General features: G+C 39.3%; 1 protein-coding gene and 1 non-coding gene across 6 annotated transcripts in view; both read left to right on the top strand.

Moving 5' to 3' along the window:
• Positions 1–25,406, top strand: part of CERS6 (ceramide synthase 6) — a 251,703-nt gene that overhangs the window by 31,901 nt on the left and 194,396 nt on the right. The gene's annotated exons all lie outside the window — the stretch shown is intronic.
• LOC111823604 lies at positions 7,884–8,022 on the top strand. The gene has a single exon (XR_002826672.1). It is a non-coding gene; the product is annotated as a U4 spliceosomal RNA (small nuclear RNA).

Here is a 25,406-nt window from a genome sequence, read left to right as displayed (position 1 = left end):
ATCTCAGGGTTAGAATCTGATTTTTTTTCCTCTTGAGAACTGGTCATATTTTCCTAGTTCTTTGGATATTCAGTTCTATTGGGTTGTATTCTGGATGTTATTTATGTTATGCTATGTAGGTTGGGGGTTGTACAATGTTGTTTTTTGTTTTTGCTGTTAGAGTCACACTGCATTTCTCTCTCACCTTCTGTGGGTGCTGGTTCTGATCTCAGATCAGTTTTTGAAGCCTTTGTTCTGCTACTTGGGGTCTGTCCCATGCTGGTGCCTCTCGAGGGTTAGTCAGACTTGGGTGCTATGTTCAGTCCTTTCAGTTCTCAAAGCTCTTTGATATGGTGCTTTGAGTCTGTCCCATGAATGCACAGCTCACAGTGGGGCTGGGCATTGTCCAGTTTTCTGTGTAGAATTAGGGGATTCCCTTCTCCGTCTTCTTTCTCTGCATGATTCCCCCCATACTCTGGTATACAAGGGCCCTTTTCCAGGTTTGTCCAGAAGGACAGGGTGTCATTTGGAGATTGAGCTGTTCATGCTGCTGCACCACTGCTCTGTTACTGTCGGTGGAACTCTTTGCTGGGGTCCTGCCCCAGGACAAAGCTGCCAGAATAAAATAAATTAAAATTTAAAACTAGGTCCCTTTTGACTCTCCTTTACAATTCACCTTTTTAGTTCCCTTTTCAGAGTCCTCAGGCTGCTGCTTTTTGTGTTGTGTTCAGAGATTTTAGTTGTGAAAAGTAAGAGAGGCTGCAGTGTGCTCACTTTTTCCCAGAGGAGCTGGAGCTCCCTGCTTTCTTTGTTTCTACTTCACAAAGGATCTTGCACCTCAAAGGGGAGGATGCATGATGACAGTGAACAGGATGTCACTCTATTTCCCACAGAGCTACACAGAAGATCCATATTTTGCTAATAAAGGACACCAGGATGACTTAAAGCAGTAATTTCCTTCCTTTCACTGTTGTGTAAGATTCAGTTGTGTTAATAATACTTGGTAGAGGCAGGTCACATTTTCTGAGAAGGAAAACTAAACTGCAGAAGGAACTGGGAGGTATAGAAGCAAACAGTGCTCAAGAGGTGAGGGAAGAGGCTTCTAGTCTGAGGGTAGTTGCTTGTCACACTGAGGTGGGAGTCTGTGTCCGGGCACCAGCTAGTTGCCACTGTCACCTTTGAAAGAAAATATGGTTAATACCTCTAGCAAATAAGACTAGAGTAGGAAAAGAAACTGAGGTCAAAAGTATTTAAAATTAAGGCGTGATTCTGCCTTCCTTGAAATAGGACTTTAAGGCCATGTTTGGCTGCGTTTCAACAAGAAGAGGGTCTTTTAGTCTTTACTTTGGATTTATTCATCTTCGAATGACAATTTTGGCCTTTTAATATTTGACTTTAGGATGTGGCAAAAGCAACTCCTGTAATCCATCCTATCACTTATAGTAGCACATTTCCTTTATTCTACTTGATAAATGCTTATTGTAAATATTTTAAACATATAAGAAAGTTTACAGAGTAAAAAAGTGAAAACTGACCCTTTAGGGGTAACTATTCTTAATAGTGTTTCAGGAATTTTCTAGTTTCTCTTAATGAGAGGGGGGCACAGTTGAAATTATTCTATATTTAAAAACTTTTGTCCTGTCATTTAAGATAACTTTACAACCTAAAAGAACTTTCACCATTTTACCCATCATTTAAAAACTTTTCCTAAAGGCAATTTTGTTTAAATTTTTAAAAATCAGGTATAGGAAACTAAGGGAGGATGTATAGTGAAGGTTAAAATTTCCTCTTATCCATCTTCTCATTTTCACTCCCTAGGGAGCCATTGGTAATATTACTCCTTTTTGTGTATTTCCAGAAATGTTTTATGTCTAAAAATAGATATATTATAGGGAGCTTATACTTTATCAGTTTTTATGCTCTTTTTTTTCCTGAATATGTAACTATTGCTAGAACATAAATATCCATTTGTTTAAAGTCTTTGTAAACATAATTCTTAATGACTACAAAATGTCTGTTCTCTTGAAATTGTGTGTTTTGGTTGCATTCCATTTTCCTTACAACGCTTTTAAAATGAGGGAAAGTTGTTTTTAAGTCAGTCCCAACAGGCTCTCAGATCTTTCTTATCTGAAACATCTGAGCTCTTCTAGCTATTTAAATAAGTTAGCTTGTCAAAAAACCTATCCTGGTCCTTAGAATGAAGTCATTAGATATATGTTTATTCTTCTGCCTCCATTTCTTTAACCATCTCCTCAGCTACCAGGACAGGGCCGCTGCAGACCAACCATGATAGGAATCAGTTTTAGTGAACACCATTAACCAGTGTGCATCACAGTCTTATGGTGAGCAGAGTCCTTTGTATTAAATGACCATTGTCAAAGTGATAACATGTCTCCTGCATTTGACAAGACACTCATGATAAATTCTTCAACCACTCATAGTGCCATGTACAGAGGGAATTAAAGTGATGTAATGCAAAAGGATTACAACACGTGGGAAGAATCTAGAAGAAAGTAGTTTGTTATTAGAAACCAGACAGATGTCAGGAATGCTCAGACTAGGGATGAATGCTGCCCCTGGCCTTCACCTCTCCTCTGAGCCAGAACTGCCTCATCTCCACAATGATCGCATATCTTACTAGTTATTTATCAGGGTTTTGTGAGGAGTCAGTGACAGCTCAGGGAATATGTCCAGCATCCTTTATCCCTCTATGTTGGGATATCCCATCACTTCTCCATTGTAGTATTTGGGCCTGTAAGTAAATTGTTTTCTGTTGTCTGCTTTTTACCTGTCCCTCCTGGCTAGAAGGTGAACTCCCCAGAGGGCAGAGAGAGACAGGTCAGTCTTGTTTCCCAGTAGATGCCTCATGATTCTCTTTGTTCCTTTTATAAAGCTCAGTGGTTAAGAGCCTGAACTCTGGCCTCAGACAGCCTCAGCTCCCGTATTAATTAGTTCTTTGACTCAGGGCTAACTGCTTACCCCCTCTGTGCTTGTTTCCTCACCTGTAAAATGAGGGGGGAAATGGTGCTTATCTCTTTGGGTTATTATAAGGATTAGATAAGTTAATGCTTAAATTAGAACATGTGTCTGATGTTATAAATGCGTGTTAAACAAAATAAGTAACAGTTGCTCAGTATCTGTTAAATGAAAGGATGGGCAGTCTTTTCAACCATCTTGACTGAGCTGGGTGGAAGGCGCACTTGCAGATGCTGCTTCCCTGGAATGTTGTCATCCTTCGCTTCCATTCAGTCACTGCTGAACCTCATTTGGAACAAGCTAACCAAGAAACACACTTATTATAGTTTGAGTCTCGGGTGTCTGAATTTTATTTAGTCAAAGCCAATTCTATTATTTTATTGATAGAGCAGGAAACTGAATATAAAGATATTGTTATTTGTATAGCATTTCGTTATATCATGCTTTTATCTTGTTTCTAGTAGCAGCCCTAGATTTCAGAGGAATCCAGCATGATCAGAAAACATCCATTTCACACAGGAATTTTCTAGATTAGCTTGAGGTTTTCACTGAAGCCATTACTAAAAGGAAAACTTAATTTTCAGTTTCACGGCTACTAAGTGGAGTTTGATGGCCCAATCTAACTTTTTTCTGACAATTTGCAACCATTATTAACATTATTAATGTGTTAAATAGTAACGTTTTAAACTATTAGGTGTTTTTTTTCTGTACTAAGAATGTGTGTGTGTGTGTGTGTGTGTGTGTGTGTGTGTGTTGACCTTATTATTGCTCTTTGTAGTTTCCTTATTGCCTCTCTGGTTGAGAGCTGTTAACTCATGCCAGCAATGCACCTGCCTCTTCTATCCAATCTGTCATTTTTAATCCGGCGTAGACAGAGAAATCAGGCCTGGATGCTTCATCATTGCGTCTAAAGTGTAAGCCAACTTCTGTGAATCACAGGTTGAAGGCTCATGGGAAGCCTGGGAAAGCTCCCTGTGGAGAGAGCGGTTAGAATACTTCTCTAGAGGAAATAAAGTATGCTAGGCAGAGAGGATATTCTAAGTATGAAGGTGGGGACTGAGTAGGATGTTAGAAACACCTTGGTCTAGTTGTAGTTGAAGTCATTGACTTGGATTTAAAAATTCAACAAATACTGACTGAGCAACTTTTTTGTGCCATAAGGCAGTTAGTAAACTGTGAACAAAGAAAATGTTTCAGTTGCTGATAAGTACCATAAAAATAAATTAATAAGGAAGTAATGAAAGAAGGAGAGGAGGAAAGAAAATAAGGAAAGATAGGTACATAAACACATACTGAGAGGAATGGGAGTGCTGCAGGTGAGCTTTATGTAGGTCATCAGAGAAGAACTCTCTAACAAGGTGACTTCTGAGCAGAGACCTGAAGGAGGTGGGGAGCTAAAATCAAGTGCAGTGTCCCTAAGGCAGTATCTGCAAGAGATGATCCATGCATAGGAGGGGGGTCAGGCTAGCTGCCCCCAGGTGACCTGTGTGGGGAGCAGAGGTGTGTGTGGTTGTGGGGCTGACCATGTTGGGCCTTGGAGATCCCAGGGGGGCCATTGGCTTTTGCTTTGAGGCACATGGAACGCCATTACTAGGTTTTGAGCAGGGGTGACAGGATTGGCTGTCGTAATGGAGCTTGATGCAGCGAAACCCATTAGGAGATGCGGGTGAAATCCAGAGGAGAGAGGATGGTGGCTTTGAAATGCCAGAATCTAAGGATGCATGGGTAAGTGGAGAAGGTCAGTTAGGAAGGCCCTTGTGAATAACGATGGAAAACTGCAACTGATTTTAAATGGAAGGCTTCTCATGCCATGATTCTGCAGACTTCCCAATAAGCTATCCTTACTTCCCCATTTCTTCCCTGGCAGCAGAAACCTCAAAATAAAAAAACATTTCATTTTTACTTGTTGACTTCAGTTTTGTAAACATCACAATTCTGAGTATAGCCACATTGCTGAAAGATTTTCCAGCATTTAAAACCTGTTTCTAAGGTGATTAATAACCTCCTTGTCAAATTTAGTGGCATTTCCCCTTTCTAATCCCCTCCAGCTTTCCTCTTCAAAACGCCTCCTCGGGCTGCCGTGATGCTGCACTTTTCATGCCACCCGAATGCTGTTTTCATTCTTTCTTTTCTTCCTGACCCTTGGTGGTGTGTGTGTCCACCAGCCATGCCCTTGCACCGTTGCCCTTCCTTTTTGTAGTACCTGCTCCCTTGGTGCATTCATTCTTTCTTTAGTTTCAACTATCCCTGGGCAGGGGTCACAGATCCTCACCTCCAGTTCTGACATGCCAGCTCCATGCTGGGTGTATTTTCTTAAAACCAGCTTCCTGTCCCCATTTCTCTCATGTGTGCTTCCATTCTTCTTGGCTCAAAATAGAGCCCGTCCTGACACCTTGTTCTGCTCCATTGCTGTTCCAATCTGTTTTCAGATCTTACAGATCCTTTTTTGGAGTGTCTTTCAGGTTTATGCTTTCTTCCCTCGTAAGAGAAATGCCACAGCCCCAGCCTTACTGTCTGATTCTTGGATTCCGGCCACAGCCTCTGAGTGGCTAATTTGGCCTCCAGTGCCCTCCGCACTCGTCCTCAGGCACAGCAGTGACAGTTTATTCAGCAAGTATTCACTGAGTGCTTCCCCTGTGCCCGGCACTGCTGTGGGCTCTGGGGCTGTAAACAGGCAACCGTCTTGCCCTCAGCAGCTGACGTTCCAGGAGCGGGAGCAGACGGTGAACTAGGCAGAGGAATATGTGTGTTTGGTGGTGTTGGTGCTAAGAGGAGGGGAAAAGGCCGGGGAGAGGGTAAGGGATGCCAGATCGGGATGAGGCTTGCAGTTTCAAATGAGGTAGGGATAACAAAAGAAGACTTTTAAAAATGTATTTCTTCTTACTGAGATAAAATGTGTTCAACATCAAATTTCACCCTTTCAGCCATTTTTGAGTGTATGATTCAGTGGCATCGAGTACATTCACTTTGTTGTGCAATTATCACCACAATCCGTCTCCAGAACTTTTTCATCATCCCAGACCGTAACTCTGTCCCATTAAACAACTCTCCATTCACTCCTCCTCCCCAGCCCCTGGTCACCACAGTTCTACTTCCTTCCATATAAAATGGACTATTTTGAGTTCCTCGTATAGGTGGAATCATACAATATTTGCTCTTCTGTGCCTGGCTTATTTCACTTAGCATTAGTTTTTAGCGCTCATTCGTGCTGTAGTGTGTGCCACAATTTCATTTCGTTTTAAGGCTAAATAATATTCCATTGAATGGCACATGCCACATTGTGTTTATCCATTGATCTGTGGATGGACATTTAGATTTCCTCCTTTGGGCTCTTGTGACTAATGCTGCTGTGAACATGGGTGTACAGATCTCTCTTTCAGACCCTGCTTTCAGTTCTTTCGGGCATGTAATTAGAGGTGGACTTGCGGGATCATGTGGCAATTGTATATTTAAATTACTGAGGAACTGCCACATTATCTTTCACAGTGGCTGTGCTCTGTTACATTACCAGGAAGATGACTTCTGAGTGAAGACCTAAAGGAAGTGAGGGAGTGAGCCAGGAGACTATCTGAGGGAGAACGTCTTGAGTGGAGGGAACTCCCTGTGCAAGGGCCCTAAGGTGGGAGCACAGCTGCCACGTGGGGTAAGGAGGCCAGTGCAACTGAATGGCGGGAAGGTGAAAGAAGTAGAAAGTGAGGCCAGAAGGGAACAGGTGTCCAAATTATATAGGCCACTGCAAAGACTTTGATGTTATTCTCAGTGATGTGGAGAGCCCGCAGAAATTACATTATATTGATCTTTCTTAAATCCTACTATTGTCAGGTCAGGCCCCATCCTAAAAATCAATAGATAGGTTGATTCTATATTTGTTGGTGAGCATGTTATGGTAGTTTATATAGGTCATAAAATTAAGTAACAAATCACGCGTGTTTCATTAGAGTATCCAATTAACATTTTAAAAGCTGGAATCTAAAGGGCTTTCTATTTTCTGTACAATATTTTTTTAATTAGCTTGCCATCATGGCAACTAAAGCATGCCAATTAAGCACTTATCCAATTATCAGAGCTTCAGAGAAAAGCAGTGGATCAGAAGTTCTTCATTTTAATTTTATGGGTTACTTTGAGAAAAATTAACAACGATTTGCAAAGTTTTAAAGCATTTAAGACACGTGCCTTCATTTAAAAGTCTCACATCAACCACTGCAGGAACTGAATTCTACTCAGTGTGAGGCATTTGCTAGCTCATGCCAGTCCACGCTTTCTAACTATGCATCCAGGACTAACTATAGACCCTAGGTATATGCCATTACTTTGTGTAACATCATATGGCCGGCGAATGATTCAGTGGGTTGTTGGCCTGAGCAAGCCCTTCTGTATCAACATAATTAGGTCATCTTTTTTCATAAAAGAAATAGAATATCACAGAAAAAATTCACTTGGTCCTTCATCTCCAGTCTCATTCCCCTGTCCCATTCCATAGTCAGCCAACATCATAAACTTAGTGCCTCTCTTCCTAGTCTGTTACTTACACTTTTGCACAGTTAGGTACACAGCCATGAATTAAACACAGCATTATTTTATTAGTATTTTAAACATTTACCTAAGTGTTGTTAAATTTATCTCCAGAGAAACAGAACCAATAGGAGGTGTAGGAAGGTAGGTAGGTAGATTTATTATAAGGAATTGGCTCACGTGATTATGGAGGCTGAGAAGTCCCAAGATCTGTAGTTGGCAAGCTGGAGACCCAGAAGCCATGATGGTGTAAGTTCCAGTCTGACTTTGAGTCCAAAGGTAGAAGATCGATGCCCCAGCTTAAAGACACACAGATGGAGAAAATGTACACAAGTGACATAGTTTTCATTGTATGACCTGCTGTTCTGAGGCACCCTTTGATGTAGATCTAAGTTATTTGTTTTAATTGCTATACAAGCTTTGCACAGTGGCAGTGTCATAGCCAATGAGTTTTATCCAAGGCACGATTATTGCTAATTGAAAATTTAATTTCTGTACAGTAATTCTGTTTTGTGAACATAGTGTTATATGTATATATTTACTTATTGAGGAGTGAATGTGCTTGAACATGTGGTAGAGGCTCTATAAGGAATAGCCTGCTTTGGCAAGTTGCTGTTGGCCGCACATTATTTACAGGGTTCCTGCCAACTGAGTGAGACACATCAGGATGTTAGAGATAGGGAGCCATTATTCCAGTCATTTCAGGTCTAATTGCTGCTTTTGAAAAGCTCTGAACCCAACTGATGAGTCAGATTCACCGGATTCATGGAAGAGCCTTCATAGGGACTCTAGGATCATTTGCTCCCAATTTTGCTGCTTCTGATGCTATTAACAACTGACTTTTTAAAAACTTGGTTCCAACTCCTCAAAAAAAGAGGGTCTGACTGGTAGGCCCAAAGTATAGTAACCTTCATAAGGAATAAAGCACTTGTTCCATGTAAAGCAGATTTGAGCCAATTAGAATGTGAAGGTTCCCTGTTGTCAAGTTTCATTTCCATATTGACATCCTACTCTTCTATGTTATAATAATATATGTTTTCCCCAGTGGATTAATTTTTAAATAATTAATTTTGACATGATTTAAAACATATAGAAAAGTTATCAAATGGAACAAAGGACTCCTGTACCTCCAGATTCCCCATTTGTTAACATTTTAATGTATTTGCTCCATTGTGCGTGTTCGGTGTGTGATCATTAGTGTTTTTCTTAGCCTTACGAGAGCCAGCTGCTGACATGATATCCCATCCCTCAAAGCACTTCAGTGTGTGCTTCCTCCAAACAGAGATGCTCTTCTACATAACCAGTATGCAGCACTCCAAGTCAGGAAGCGAGTGTTGCTACAACACTACCATTCATTACACAGTTTCAACATTATAAACTCAACAGTGGCTCTTTTTCCTTTCTGGTCCAAGATCTTGTCCAGCAATATTTATTGCATTTCATTTTCATGTCTCTTTAAATTCCTTCAGTCTGAAAGATTTCCTCAGTCTTCCCCTATCTTTGATAGTTTTAAAGAGTGGAAGTCTTTAATGATGTAGGATGTGGGAATTTCTGACATTTCTCCCTGACTGGGCTCAGTTAATGCATTCTGGGTGGAATGACACAGAAATGATTCTGCATTGCTCCCATCACATCAGATGCACAAGATGCCAACCTGTCCACCACTGGTGATGTTAACCTTGATCACCTGGTCATGTGCTGTATGCCAGGTTATTCATATTAAATTTACTTTTTTCTCTTTGAAATTGACTAGTTATTTTGTTGAAAGGTTTCTCAGAATTTTGCTGACATCTTGTTCTTCACCAAATCCCCCCCCACACCAACATCCACTGACAACCATGCCTGAATAAACCACCTCTGTGACAGTTGCCAAATGGTGCTTTTTATTTCCCTTATTCTTTCTACATTTATTAGTTAGCTTTCTGCTTTAAGAAAGATGTCTCTGTTGTCTATTCCTCTGTCCCTCCCCCTCCCATTTTTTCTTCCTTTATTCTGTAGGAGAGTTCTTTCAGATTCATAACCATTAGATGCTTCCAATTTGATATTCTTGATATCTGTGCCTTAAACACTCTAGCTTCTCTCCTGCCTTAAGCTCCATCCATGTACTCTTTTTTTAAAAAAATATATTTTATTGATTTTACAGAGAGGAAGGGGGAGAGAGAGTTAGAAACATCGATGAGAGAGAAACATCGATCAGCTGCCTCCTGCACACCTCCTACTGGGGATGTGCCCGCAACCAAGGTACATGCCCTTGACCGGAATCGAACCTGGGACCCTTCAGTCTGCAGGCCGACACTCCATCCACTGAGCCAAACCAGCCACAGCCCATATACTCTTTCTTTAGATACCTGGTTGTCTCAAACCAGGATTCTGTCAAGTGTTTTTAGACTTAGGGGCCATTTTTGTTCTTCAGGTGACTTTATATATCTCTTGCCTATCTTGGGTTGATGTCAGAGTTTACTTTAGATGGCAATTAAGTGGTGATCTCACTTTCTTTATTGCCATTATTGTGTGCGAACATACTGACCACAAGAATTTAGACCAACTCTTGGTAGTCTTTCTTCTTTTTCATACCCTCAGTTGGGTATGTGCTGGCTTGACCAAATGCACACTTTTATTGAACACAAATGCAAATATTTTAAACAGATTCACCACAAATGATATTTCTTAAGTTACTTTTTATAAAACAACAACAAAACCATGGAGAGCAACAACCCATATTATCTCTTTTTATTGTAAAGTGTCCTAAGCTAAAAATCACTTGTAATTCCATCCCAAGTCAACTAGTTTCATTTTTAAACACATTCATGTATTTATAGCACTTATTTTTCACTTATATTCTCCCACATATATTTCAGTATCCATATTGGAAAATAATGGGTCTATGAACCAGGTAACATTTAGAGAGAACAGTACTGACCAGATGGCCCAGCCTCTCTCATTAAGGAGCTCTGGTGCTGGCAGAAGCTCATGTTCTGGGCTTCAGGGTCTTCACCTACCTTGGATGGTGGATGAAGGGTCTTCAGATACCATGTTGGATGAAATCATTTTTAGAGCTTCTGAGACCTAATTATATTCTAACTGGTGGAGGAGACTATGATGACAGATGAATAACCTCCATTTGTAGAGTACACAGCTGTACTGATACACTTGAATGTAAAGACTGTTTTGAGGCCAGACCAGTCTTTCCTTCAGAGGACAGCTGTGGTTAGGAGATTTGTGTTGTTTTAATTTCCATACTGCTTATCTCTTTTTTCCTCAAGTACAAAAATAGAGTAACAATAGCAACATGCTCCCAAAATATCACATGAAAAATTAAGAAAAGAATGTTTGGTTTAATTTATGAACATAGGTGCAGTACTTGGTATTTCGTAATTATTGGTAAAAAAAACAAAACACAACACAGCAATTATTTCTGTAAGTGAAAAGTTTGAAACATGTATTATGTTTTATGAGTAATGGTGGATAGAAAAAAAAAAGGTAGTTGTTTCACCAGCAGATATATTCCTGAGCAGATTCAAGTAATTTATGTAAACATTTACTCTATTTTAGTATTTATCAAATGCATTTAGAATTTTTTTCTGTTCAAAATGTCTAGGACTCATACACTATGGACCCACTCAAGATAAACCTTGAGTCTGATACTGTGTACTCAAAGAAGCATTCTTTTCAGCCCTTCTTATGAATAAGTTCTTAAGTGGTTGAGACAACAGTTTTAGTGCTATATGTTTTAATTAACAGAACACAAAAGCTCATTAGAGGATAATTTGCTGACAAAACAACATGAAGAAAATACAAAAATGGAAACTTAAGCTATTATGTAAATTTAAAAACTAGAGATGAATGATACCATAATAGTGCCTGTCTCTTAGTAGCTTGAGAGTTTGGGGGGAATAGTAATAAGAACTTTTTTCTTTAAGTTATTTTTGAAATACTTTTTATATTACGTTTTTCAAAGTAAAACATGTGCATGGCTAAACAATTATAGTACAGAAGAGCTTATTATATAAAACAATATTTTCTAGTTTTTTATTTTAAAAATATATAGAAAATTGAAAAAATAGTCTAATAAACACATATTTTTTCACATATATTCAACAATTAATTCATAACATAACTAACATATTTATTATATATAATATGTGATATATGTTAGATATGTAATATCTATTTAAATATATATAAAAATGTGCATGCACATATGCATGCTTATATGTTTTTCTTGAATTTTTTAAGTTTTCTTAATCTTGAAAATAACTTTCAGATATCATATTTCACTCCTGAATACTTCAACATGTATCACCTAAGAATAAAAATATTCTCCTCCTTCATAATCTCAATACCAGAAAACATATAAAATTAATAATTCTGTGATATCATCTAATAACCAGTCCATATTAAAATTACCCAAATTGTCTCCAAAAAGCCTTTTTCTTAAATCTGGATTCTGTAAAAATTCCCACATGCTTTTGGTTGTTGTAAAAGTAGCCACTTTAAATTCTTTCAATTGTTTCTTTCAAATTGCCTCCAAATCACTAAATAATATGCTTATACAAGTACTTCTTAAATAATCAGTTGATACTTACTATATTGACATTCTATTTTGATAGCTGAAGATTTAACTTTTTAATGATTTCTCAATATGCCCTTCCTACCTATGTGGTTTTTATTGTTATTTGTAGTTAAACCAATAATCAGTGTTTAGATTAACATCAATATGTAAGTATCTATATATAAAAGGCTAATATGCTAAGTGTCTGACCGTCCGACCGGTCACTATGACGTGCACTGACCACCAGGGGGCAGACGCTCAACACAGGAGCTGCCATGATGCGCACTGGCTGGCACCGTGGACCTGGCGCCGACAAACCAACACTCAGCTTCCCCCAAGTGGGACACAGGCCCCACCACCACCCTGAGCGACACCCCACCAAATCACAGCCGACACAGCTGAGACCCCATGGTGCAAAATGCGGCCCACAGCCCAGCACAGCCTGGAAATGGTGGCTGTGCGTGCCGAGTAATGACGTCACATAGCAACGCCCAGCTTCCTCTCCCTAGCAACTAGGGAGTTTCTTCAGCCCAGGAACATGACTTGCTTTATAGCCAGGTGCAAACATTTTACAGATTAACCAAATGTCTGTGAAGCGTTTTCATGTGCCTCATCTCATTTGATCCTCACAGAAGTCCTGGAGTAGATAGTTAGGAGACTCGGTAGAATCCTATTTTCTTTTCATTAGCTGGAAAATGGAGATTTAGAAATCTTAGAAACTTGATCCAACTGAGAAGAAGTAAGAAATGGTGGACCTTGAAAATGACTTCAGGTTTTCGGACTGCACAGAATATAGTCAAACACTGCTGTAGTTAAATATTTTACCCTTTGTTCTCTCTGCGTGATCTACAATAATAATCTTTTTCATGTTGATATTTACTGCTGTTTTACTGAATTACCTGAAAGAGAAGTTGGGGTGTTTCACTGGGCTGGAAAAAGTTTAGCTAAATCAGAAAGCAGGTCTAATTAAGCAAGTTTATTCTACATATATAAAAGGCTAAATTGACTCATGCATGCGCGATACATATAAAGCTCTTGCTGGCGCCAATTACATGCATGTGTTTTGATCTGTCATTGTTGATGGTGAATTTGGTTGACACTTCTATTATAGAGAAAGGGCGAATAGCAATATTAAAATATTTCTTCTAATTAATTTCCTTTCAATGTGCATGAATTCGTGCACCAGGCCACTAGTTGTTCTATAAAACCAAGAGCTATGATTACTTTTCCTTTCTTGCTTAGCTTTTTTCTTTTTCCTGAACTTTATGATTTTAAAATTTATATTGCTTAATTTTTCTACCATTAGCATGGTCAACCTTTATTAAGGGCTTACTGTGCCAAATAATTTCTAAGTGTTTTACATATATTGGTTAATTTAATCATCACAACAACCTATGATACAAGAATTATTACAGATGAGGAGAATGACGAATAGAATAAGCTAAGTAAATTGTCTAAGTTCATACAAGTGCTAAGTGGTGGGATAGGGCTTTAAACGTAGGTCACTTTTATATAGGGAACAACTTTGCTGTTCTTTCCACAGATTCAGAGTATTACATTTCTCAGTTCTCCTTTCTTCTTCCTGCTTCATTTCTCAGTTCTCCTTTCTTCTTCCTGCTTCCCTCCATCCTCCAGTCCCAATCTAGACTAATTGGTTTTCTAGGTCTATTACAAAGCTCTTTTCTCTTTGTTCTTGATGCCTTGGGACCTTGGGTATGAGGTGGAGTGGCACCAGTGGTTGCGGAGTGAGAGAGGCAACAGTTCAATCAGAGATCATCTCCGACCAATACCCAGCTTTGCCTTCTCGTCCTCCTATCCCACTGCCCTCTACAAAGTGCTGAAACACAGGTGGAAGACAGTCTGTGCTTTGTGCTGCACTGGTCATTCTCAAACTCAGTTTCTAAGAATAACGGAAAAGGATAGCAACTTAGTGTTGTCATTTTCAGTTGTTAGACCATGTCCTTTGAGGAGTTTGGCAAAATTAAAATGTTTTTCTAAAAGCTTTTTGGCATTTCAGTTACTAACAGCCATAGTGTATCAGGCCAATTTTTAAAACCAATATTTGCTCTCTCTGGCTTTAAAAAATTCCCAGAGAAATGTGTCATCCAAGAACTCCTGGAAAGATAGACCTGATTCCTCATAAGGGGTGACTGCTTTCCTTTTTCCATTACTGCCAACTGTTATGAGATGCTCTTCACCTCTGATAGGCTTATTTTTCTTAGATTTAATTGGATCAAACCATTTATAATAACTCATTTATTGATTATATGAGATTCTGGGTTGGGCAAAGGAAAACGGCATAGGACAGATATATACCCTTCAGTCCTGGCGGACTACATAGATACATACACAGACACAGACACAGACACACAGTACATAATTTTTCTTTCTCTCTTACCTGAAAATATGAGATACAGTTACAAATTGAAGTGGCTTTGGAAAAAATATCTATCTATCTATCTATCTATCTATCTATTTATTGGGTAAGACTTGATTGTTTGCTGATGTGATCTTCAAAGGCACTGAAACAGGTGTTATAGAATAGAGGAGAAGTGCCTCTTGGGTTAGCATATATATATATATATATATATATTAAGAAAACAGCTTCTCAGTTAAAGAGAAAGTAAGTGAAAATAAGTCTGTTTTTAGTAGAAATCAATTTCTTTAATTAATGAGAAGAATGAGAGGAACTTCTAGAACAGTTATAGAACTAGAAGGGATCTCTGAGATCATCTAGTACCGTAGTTTCATAGTTGAAGGAATTGAGTTACAGTGAGGTAAATGGATTGGCTAAAATACCACGACCTACTTTGCAGATCTAGACCTAAGTGACCCTGAGTTCCAGATCTGAGCTCCCTCCACCACCACGAGTGAACACCAGTAATGTATGTGTGTCTGTTCACAATTGTCTGTTGGTGGAAAAAGAATTTAAACCTCTTTCCAATTGATCTGACACTGGAAGCTGGACAATAGGAATAAAATGGAAATTTAGTATTTTAGACTTAAAAAAATAACTTTTATAATTATTATTGCCATAACATGAATTCATTTAATTATTTTACTGAATAGTTCAGTTGTCTATATGTAAGCATTGCAGGAGTGTAATTCCACAATTTAATAATGGAGAAGTGACAATTACATCTTTTTTGACATTTATATTTTCAGCACACGGAAACATAATTGTATTGCTTATGTTAATAATGTCTGTCCAAGCCAAGGATATGGATTCACTTTTGATTTTTTCTTAAGTGTTATTTTTTGATAATTGAACGATGCAGTCACTGTGGAGCAAAACTTTATGACAGCAGTTCTCAACCTGTGGGTCGAGACCCCTTTGGCGGTCGAACGACCCTTTCACAGGGGTCGCCTAAGACCATCCTGCATATCAGATATTTACATTACGATTCAAAACAGTAGCAACATTGCAGTTATGAAGTAGCAACGAAAATAATTTTATGGTTGGGTTACAACATGAGGAACTGTATTTAAAGGGCCAGAAGGTTGAGAACCACTGCTTTATGATATAAAAATTCTTTTAAATTACAGATTGTCTTGCACTAACATCTTTTAAAGCATTAGAATTCTAATTACCACGGGAAGGGAGAATGGATGACAAAAGTGGGGACCCCTCTAAGTTCCTTGCTAATCATTCAATAATAGAACATTATAATAGAATGATTATAATAGAATGATTCACTCATTTTCCATGATGCTGGTTCTCATGCTTTTGTCTGGGAGGAAAGTACTAATTGGCCCTGTTAAAAAGACAGCTTGACAAGTAACTTTAAGAGACATACTTTGAGCATTACTAGCAACAGGAGGAATGCAGGATTTTAGAAGTTAGGATCAGTAGGTTCCAACTTGCTGGTGAAAGCGGGCTACTATTTTTAAAAATACAAGTTGTGCCAGGAAGAAAATCTGCAATGAGGCAATTTCGTTGGAGAAATTTGAACGTAGCTAACATTACTCTTTACCTTTCGGAGATCCTGTCTCTGGTGACTTTTTTGGAGAACACCAACTCCTAGAGATGTCTGTCTCTTGCAGTATAAAAACGACAGAAAAGAAATAAAGAACTCAAACTCTCTTTCTTGGACACACTCCAAGTGGAGCTGGGAACTTCAGATTCCAGGACCTTCAGATTCCAGCAAATTTTGTATTGACAGCGTAAGCTGCATCTTGAAATTATAAATAATGGGTCAAGTCTTCTGTTTCAATAGTTTGGTCTCCTTCTGTAGGTGTAGTTTCCAGAATATTCAAAACCACCTACATTTTCATTGGGTAGAGGTTTGCCAGATGGTAGTGGGGTTGTGGGGCCTGGCCCATGGGAAGACTGTAGGTCTAAGTTCTTTGAACCAGACTGACCCGGCAAGGAATAAAGTCATAGAATGGAAGAGAATTTTAGAGAACACTCGAGAGAGACATCCAGCTTTTGCTCGAACATGTCTCATGTCAGACAGCTGAATAATCAGAGGGAAGGCAGGGGAGGGTGGGAGAGGGGTAAGAGATCAACCAAAGGACTTGCATCCATGCATATGAGCATGACCAATAGACACAGACAATAGGGGGGTGAGGGCATGTGCTGGGGTACGGGAGTAGACGGGGAGAGGTCAATGGCGGAAAAAGCAGACATGTAATACTTTCAACAATAAAGAATTAAAAAAATAATATGATTATATAGACCAGTGGTCGGCAAACTCATTAGTCAATAGAGCCAAATATCAACAGTACAACGATTGAAATTTCTTTTGAGAGCCAAATTTTTTAAACTTAAACTATATAGGTAGGTACATTGTTATTAACTTAATTAGGGTACTCCTAAGCTGGCCTTTGCTAAAAACGTCCTCAATCTGATTGAGGTCCGTTCGCTGAGTCGACCCCTTCCAACTCTCCCATCCACACTTGTCTTATATACTTGTTTCGTCTAGACTATATAATATAGTAAACAATATTGTTATTTTTATGTCAATAATAATTAGCTGCAAGTGCTGTCATAATGAACTGTCAGTTCAACTGCTGTGTACATTACTTCATTTAATCTCCTAATAGCCTTTTAGAGCAACTGTATAGCAATCAAAGGCACAGACTCTGGAGCAAGACCATCTAAATCAGCAGTTCTCAACCTGTGGGTCGCGACCTCTTTGGCGGTCAAACGACCCTTTCACAGGGGTCGCCCAAAACCATCCTGCATATCAGATATTTACATTACGATTCATAACAGTAGCAACATTACAGTTATGAAGTAGCAACGAAAATAATTTTATGGTTGGGTCACAACATGAGGAACTGTATTTAAAGGGCCAGAAGGTTGAGAACCACTGATCTAAATGAATCTCAGCTCCAGATTTGTTTGCCATGTGCTTTGGCACATGCGTTATTTAATCCTTTTGTGTCTCAGCTTCTTCATTGGTAAAATGAGTACCTACCTTTTAGGGTTGTTTTAAGGATTAAATGAATTAGTATGTGTAAGGAGCTTAGGAGTGCCTAGTCCAGAGCTGTTGCAAAATCTGTTCCCATTTTAGACAGAAAGTCAGATTTAAGTTGTTATTCTATATGTGACCTTATACTGGCAAGAGCTGGGGGTCAAAGACAACTCTGCCCACCTACGAAGCCCATATCTGTTCTTCACCTTCCACATTCTGCTTCTCCCGTGTCATCACAGCCCATTTCATTTCGGAGGAAATCTTGATCAAGTGCCACTTCTCATTGAATTCTGGCTGCTTTTATCTTTGCACTCTTGATATCAGGTCTATCAAAATACAGTAATTTGTCCTCAAAGAGGAGGAAAAGGAAAAGTGCAAACTTGGGCTTTTTCTGCCTCTCATTACCGTTGGCTAATGAGCTTTAATGTTTGATGGGGTTGTTTGGACTCTGGAAATCTTATGATTTGGAGAAAAGGAAGAAACTCCCAGTTTAGAAGTTTCTTAGAAAGTCCAAATGAATGAGAATTGAGATCCTTGTTTAGTCACTTTCTTTTTCTAGTAAAGGTCCAGCTCAGGAGGATGCTAGCCAAGGTCAGGAGCATGCTTATAAACACGAGTGGATGGGAGTGGTGCTTGTGCAAGTAAAGCTCTAGCTACAGTTTAAAGGAGGATGTTGAGACCTTTACTACCTCTTGTTTTTGGCTTTTGAGGTAAAAATAGCCTCAAATGCCATGGAAAGGAACAGCCATAGGCATCTTTTTTGCTGTTAAAGATCCTGCAAAAATTTTCCTTGGAATTGGGTTTAATTTCAAAAACCCATAGAGATTGTGGGAATGTAAGAGGTTACTCCCTTCTTGAGTATCTGCTGGAAGATAACCTCTAAAATTTTGGGGGAAAAGTGTTCTTTCCACTTTTTATTTGGCAGGTATATACCAAACAGTGTAGGCATAAATGCCTTTGTAAAAAATATATCTTTTTATTGATTTCAGAGAGGAAGGGAGAGGGAGAGAGAGATAGTAACATCAATGGTGAGAATCATTGATCAGTTGCCTCCTGCATGCCGCCTACTGGGGATTGAGCCCACAACCTGGGCATGTGTCCTTAATAGGAATCGAACCCGGGACCCTTCAGTCTGCAGGCTGATGCTCTATCCACTGAGCCAAACCGGCTAGGGCATAAATGCCTTTTAGTCTGAAGAGAAAATTAAGGTGCATGTCCTTAACAAACTGAGGTAGCACTGTAGTGTGCTGTGACAATACAGCTGAGAGATTATTCTTATGAATAATCCTGCAGTTAATTATTATTTATTTATTTTTTTGCTTTAAGAACACATAACCAGTTTAAAGGACATTAAAGGATGTGTCATAATTTAGTCATTGTTGTTCATGTTGTCATCGTTCACTTATTCTCCATTGGGAATCTAGTTTAGGGCCCAGATATGAAAGTTTAGCTGTATTTGTCCTGCTCTGTCCTGCTCTGTGCTACCACGTAATTAACTGTGTTATCTTTGGTTGTTTGGAGCTGCAGTACAATAAATTCCTGGAGGGTGGGGAATACTTCTTTGGTTCCCTTTCTTAATAACAGCGTAGGCCTCAATGTCATTTGAAATTACGATTGAAGTAATTTTAGAGCAAGATCATTATTAAAACACTTCCTCCAAGGATATGGAAACAGCTTTGCCTACATGTGAGAAATTATCCTTGAAACCTGTGGGATTTCTGTTTCATAGTGAATGCTTAAAATGACTGACTACATATTTTGTTGGAAACTAATATGTTTGTGTCTCTTTTTCTTCCTGCCTCTTACCCTTTCATGATGCAAATCTGGGTACCCAGAGCTCTCCACGCTGTGTGACGTAATCCCCGGTTTTACCCCATGCCCCTCTGCCCAGTGTTCCTATGCCTGCACCCCTAAGGCCCTTGACCACTTAGTCTCTTTGTAGCCCCACAGTTCTAGCTGTTGCTCAGCACTGACATGTTAAAAAGTGATCAGTTTGTCTCCCTGAAGAACTGATGTCTTTCTGAGTTTCTTCTTTTAGTCAGTGGAAGGGAGTGTCTTCTGAGCCTGACTTCTTCTGAGTCTGACTTCACTCTCAAATGCCATTGTTCCCCATGCCTTCCCCACCCCAGTCGGTTTCCAACTCTGGTGGCATATTAGAATTCCCCGGGGAGCTGATGCCCAGCCCCAGTGCCACTGAGTCATCGGTCTGTTGTGAAAAGCTCCAGGGGGTTGTGATGGGATGCAGTGTTGGGACCACTACAGAAAATGTTCATAAATGTCCGTTAACTGATTAAACAGCGATTCTGTGTACATCATAAACATGGGTTAAGGTTTTGGTGATGGTTGGTATTTACTGGAATGCTGGCCTTAGTAGCATTTTTCAAATAGTCTTAGTGACCACACCTCATAAATCAGAGTCTTGGCAATACCCTGCCACATGGAGAAAAATCTATTTGGAAATGGGAAGAAGTTTTCTTTTCAAATGGGATACGGTCTTAAAAATTTTTTTAACGAGCCCTAACCGGTTTGGCTCAGTGGATTAAATGATATACTGTGTAGATGAAAGGTCCCAGGTTCGATTCCGGTCAAGGGCATGTACCTTGGTTGCAGTCACATCCCCAGTTGGGGGTGTGCAGGAAGCAGCTGATCGATGTTTCTCTCTCATCGATGTTTCTAACTCTCTATCCCTTTCCTTGGAAATGGGAAGAAGTTTTCAATAAAATATATTTTTTAAAAAATTTTTTAATGAAAAATAGACATTTATTATCCACTTTTTAAATGATATACTGTGTAGATACATTTTGGAAAGATTTCCAAACTCTTTTTCTTCCTGCTATATGAATACAATTTGTTTGCTCATGTTCATGAGAGCATTAAAATACTATTTCCTATAGATATATGATTTCTATTTTCATTTGATTACTAAATCAAGTTTAACAGAATTGGTTGGAGCTTAACTCTTCAGGGAAATAAATCCGATCTGGTAAACAAAATTTAAGAATAACAAGGCTATCCAATATTGGAAAGCAGCTGAGGAGATCCTCATAGTTCCCCAAACTGGGATTAGGGTACAGCCTAGATGCTAATACAGCTCGATAGAGTGGTAGCATATAAGTAAATGTGCCAATCTAACCATCAGTACGGGGCAGTAGGGAAACTGAAACCCTTATTTTATCCCCATTGATTTGGTGCAAAATGGAGCCATACTTTTCTCTAACCAAGAGACATAATGACTATCTCATAGGCCTGATAGATTTGTCAAAAGGATCCAGAGAGATAAGGAGTGCAGTAGTGGCTTTGAAGACTGGCAAATAACAGCTGGTAGAAGAGGAGGGGGGAGGCGGAGGAGGAAGGGGAGGAGGGGATGATGGTAACAGAACTTGGAGGGGCAGTTCCAGAAAATTGCTAATGGGACTTCTGAGGTGCCCTGGAAATGAGGCACTTCCAGACAGCGTGACGTGGGTTCTTCTCACTGAGTCAGGGGTGAGAGATGAGATGTTGTCATGTTAAGCTAATAAATGACATTAGTGAGACCAGGATTTGAAAAGAATTGTCCTCGCAACTTGGGAGCTTTCCCGAGGAAGGCTTCCAAGCGCTGGGAGCCAAGAGATCACCCATCTCTGCCAGGAACAATGGAAACATCTCAATTAAAAATGGAATAGCCTTCCGGAACCTTGGGACCTAAGGAGCTTCGCTGAGTGTAGTTTTCTTTGAGGGGAAATAGAAGTTTATAATTTGTTAGAAGCAATTTTTCAAAAGTAAAAAAGTGAGGCATATAGAAGTTGTTCCTGCCTTCCCAGCTCCTTCTGGAAAAGCCAATTTGGGTAAGTGCATCTCTAAGTCACTGTGCTGGGCAGTGACTAATTTGAGAACACAATTGGAGAATTTATTGTGACAATGATTTTTTGTGTGAGATTCCCTGGTTTGGATTCTTGTCATCAAATTCAAAGTTTTGCAACTCTGTGTTCTAACTCTTGAGTACTACAAAGGAGCCACAAACCCGTGGCAATGAACTCAGATCTTGAGATCTGTGTAATGAGCACAGGTGGCAGAGAGCTGGGTGCAGGAACAGGCTTTGGTGGGATTTCCGATATAGTCCAGCTACTTCATTTAGGGCAAAGGCTTTTTGACATTTATAAAGTATGTTGTAAAGCAGACATTTAGAACTGCACATTAAAAATGTTTTCCTATTTGTTACTGTGAGTCTAATCTCTCCTGAACAAACATTTCCTTGTTATTTAAAAAATAACTTTATTAGTATGCTGAACATATTAACATTCTGTGGCAGTTAGGAAGTGGTTTCCCCTGTGATGTAGGTGAAATTTTAAATAAAGTGGGAGAAATTGGTAGGAGTGAGATACCAAGAGCTTTTGTGTATTTTCTGACTACTTGAATGAATGAAGTACATCTTAATAAATATTCAAGTGTTTTTTTAATATGCCAGGGATAATAGCAGCTATGTTAGTAATACTTTTGGGTATAAGGAACAATACCTGATTGACATGGAACATAGGTCAGTGGACTGTAATTTGGATGCAGTAGCTTCACAAAGGCAGGAGAGACCCCAGCTGTTGCTGCCTTTCCGCTGTGCCATTCTTGGCTTTGTTTTTAAGCTCAGCACCTCTTGATCCCAGTGTGGCTGCTACTGCTCCAAACAGTACTTTTTTACAACAAGGAAGGAAGAGGAAAAAAGAGGCTGAGTGAAAAATAAACAGTTTATTTATCAGGGAGGAAATTTTTTCTCAGTCACCTCCACACCCCCAGTAGCTGCTAGGGACATAGAGAAAGCAGATATCTGGAGACTAAGAATCTGACTTTCATGATTGTCCCAAATCAGTTATAGTTGATAAGTTGCCTTTTCAAATAAGGGAGGTATTTTGTTTGCAAGAAAGGAGGGGTAGGTGGGAGACCAACACCGTGTACCACGGTAGCACGCGCCAGGCTTTCGGAGAAGAGAGTGCGTGAGTCCTGGTCATTCAGGATCTCACTACCTCGTGGTGGGGAGAAGACAAGTGATCAAATGACCAGAGTGATCTGTGGAGTAAGGACAGTGTCAGAGGTGCAAGTACAATACTATTACATCAGATTTAGAGAGAAGCGGAGAGGATCAAGAAAATATTGGGAAAGATAACATTTGAGATGGACACTGAAGTTTTCAACAGGTGTTGACAGTGGCCTTTAGACATCTGCAAAGTCAAAAGCCTTGGGTTTGTGTAACATGTGTCCCAGGAGAGTAGTCAGTGGTTAATAGTGGAAAGTGTTTGAAGCCCCAGTATGCCGTGGTGCGTGCTGCATGACTGCATTAGACATCAGCAAATGAATGAAAGTGTGATTTAATGTGTTCCCCGTTGCCAAGTGCAGTGTAGTGCCGAGTGTTTCTCCAAACAGATGACCTTCATCGGTGACCACACTCAACGTTTCTCTCCTCAAAAACTCATTCAAGGGCCACCCTGGACTGTATTTAAAATTGAACTTTGAACTCACGTGTGTTTCTGAGGTCTGTTGTTTGTAACATGCGGGTGCAGGTAGTATTTTTTAGGTAAAAGAAAGTGCTAAAGGACCTCAAGTCACAGGTCCAATTTTCTCCGTGTGATGTGATAATATGGTGCAGTTGAATGAGCTGTGGTGGGCTTCTAATGCTGGTGGTTTACATTGCCTGCATTTTGAATGCTGTTTAATAAACTGTAGCAAGTTATTTTTGGCACGTTCGAGCAGTCAGTGAACTAATTTGTCTGTATGGAAAGAAATTAATGAAATGAAGTGGCATTTGAGAAAGAAAGCTGTTTCTATCCAAATTGTCCAACACTGCTCCGTACTGTGGTCAAACAGAGGCAAGACTGGAGACTCAGGTGGAGAAGGGACTGAGAGATCCAAGTGGCCTTTCAAAGACGTATTTGCAGAAGGAAAATACATCAGTCTATGTAAGAAAAATGTTAAAAATAATACTATTTTTTAATACTCAAGGGATTCGCTTGACAATAAGCCCAGTGAATGAAGGGGCTGCCAAAAACTTAGTGTTAATGTAGTTCCTTATTGTTGACATTTGATTCTAGAATGAGAAAGATGATGATTTTACGATTTTACTCTTTTCTGATTTAATGAGATTTTATGTATATGTAATATGTATATAATATATAATATATATTTTATGCATTTCTCTGTGAAATAGATGAAATATAGTTACATTGCCTTTATCACAACCTACAGAATTAATATAATATGTTTTCATAGAATACTAACATATTTTACTGTATTATTATGTGTATATTTATGTATCTAAACTACATCTATGCTGTATCTGTCTATCCGTGTCTTTATCTATGTAGACATTTTATCTGTAGAAAAGAGGATTCAGAACTTCTTAGCTGTTTTGAATGTCATAGGACTGTCATGTGGACGAACGGTTGTGATTTGTTATCTTTATTCCTCTTGGTAGGGAAGGCCCAGTTGGTAGAGTTATGGGGAAGCACTTGGGCTTCTTTCTAAGACAGAATTTTCTGAAAGCGCTGCCCATAGGTGCGGTAGGCTGCTGTGGTGTAAGAGAATTCCTTGTTCATTCCTTTGAGACCAGGCTGTTCAAGTCTAGGCTAAGGCCCTGGTTCCTGAGCTTTAGGGGAGTCAGCATTGCCTGGAGGGCTTGTTCAAACCCAGACTGCTGTGTCCCACCCCCAGAACTGTTGATTTAGTAATGTTGGTGTGGGGCTGGAGAAATTGCATTTCTAACAACTTCTCAGATGCTGCTGATGCTGCTGGTCGATTTCAGAAGCACTGAGCTAAAACATGCTTATTAAACTAGAAATCATTTGTGCATAGGACTCATTTGGGAATTTTTGTTAAAGCACAAAAATGATTCAGTTGTTTCAGGACTGAGAGTCTGCATGTTTGACGTCTCTCAGATGACACCGATGCTCCTGGTCCCTCCTGGTCCCTGGCGTGAGTAACAGGGCTAATGAACCCATCAGGGGTGGGGAGGCCTGAGGAAATGTAAACATCCAGTGGGGAGTTAGACCAGAGGATGCAATGCTGAGCTCCTGAAAAATCATTTTATTTTGTAAATCCCCAGAGGTGACAAAGAAAATGCTGACTTTTGCTTAAAAATTCTTTTTCATGGTAAAAACCTTTATCTTAGAATGACCACTCCATAATTACTAACATTTTTCTTACCCTTCTCTGCGGGCCTTTAAAGAAGACCTCATTTAACTCATTCTATAAAGCTTTTGCCCATCTGGGAAATGCCTCACTGAATCCACTACAGAACATTGAATGGAAATGACCTGTATGTTCTTTTATTTAATTGAGTTCTGATGTTTACTTGCAGATTTGGTTATTTCTCATAAATGCTCCATTGAAGAATTTTGAGGGTTTAATCCCATTATGTCCACACACTGTGCTTTCCAGTGATACCACTGGGGTTGTGGCCATGGAAAGAGTATAGTAAATCAAGAGATTACTAATCTTTTTAAAAATAAAATGATTCTTTCTATATCTATTGCTTGGATAATGCAAAGTCGCATTAAAAAATGCATGTTTCCTATCAAGAGCCAAGTGCATATTTTATTCTGTTTTCTCCTATTTACTCCCTATGACTAAACTGTGTTTTTTTTTTCTTTGGTGCCTTCGGAGTTGTCTCTATAACTCTTATTTGAGCTTTGATTCTAATCTCGTGAAGTTGAATCACTTTTTAGGTTAGGTTTTCTGTCATTAGGGGATATTCTCATAGGATCAAGAGCAGTTCTTAGACCAACTGGAAGTGCGAGATGAAGATCTCAAGAGAGAGAAGCTGATTATTAATAGCTCTTTAACCTTTGATCTGTTGTTTTTCTCGTACAAAGGGAAGGAAAGCAGCATTTGCCTGCCTATTGCCAGAGACTTTACATCAGTGTTTCATTCGATTCTCAAAAGCCATGTGGTCCCAGTGGTGTAATTGCATCACAGGAAAACTGACTCAGGGTGGTGAAGCAATGAAG

This window comes from Myotis lucifugus, unplaced genomic scaffold, assembly GCF_000147115.1.
Source record: "Myotis lucifugus unplaced genomic scaffold, Myoluc2.0 scaffold_5, whole genome shotgun sequence".
NCBI classification, from domain to species: domain Eukaryota; kingdom Metazoa; phylum Chordata; class Mammalia; order Chiroptera; family Vespertilionidae; genus Myotis; species Myotis lucifugus.
This window is presented reverse-complemented; position numbering and strand designations above follow the sequence as displayed.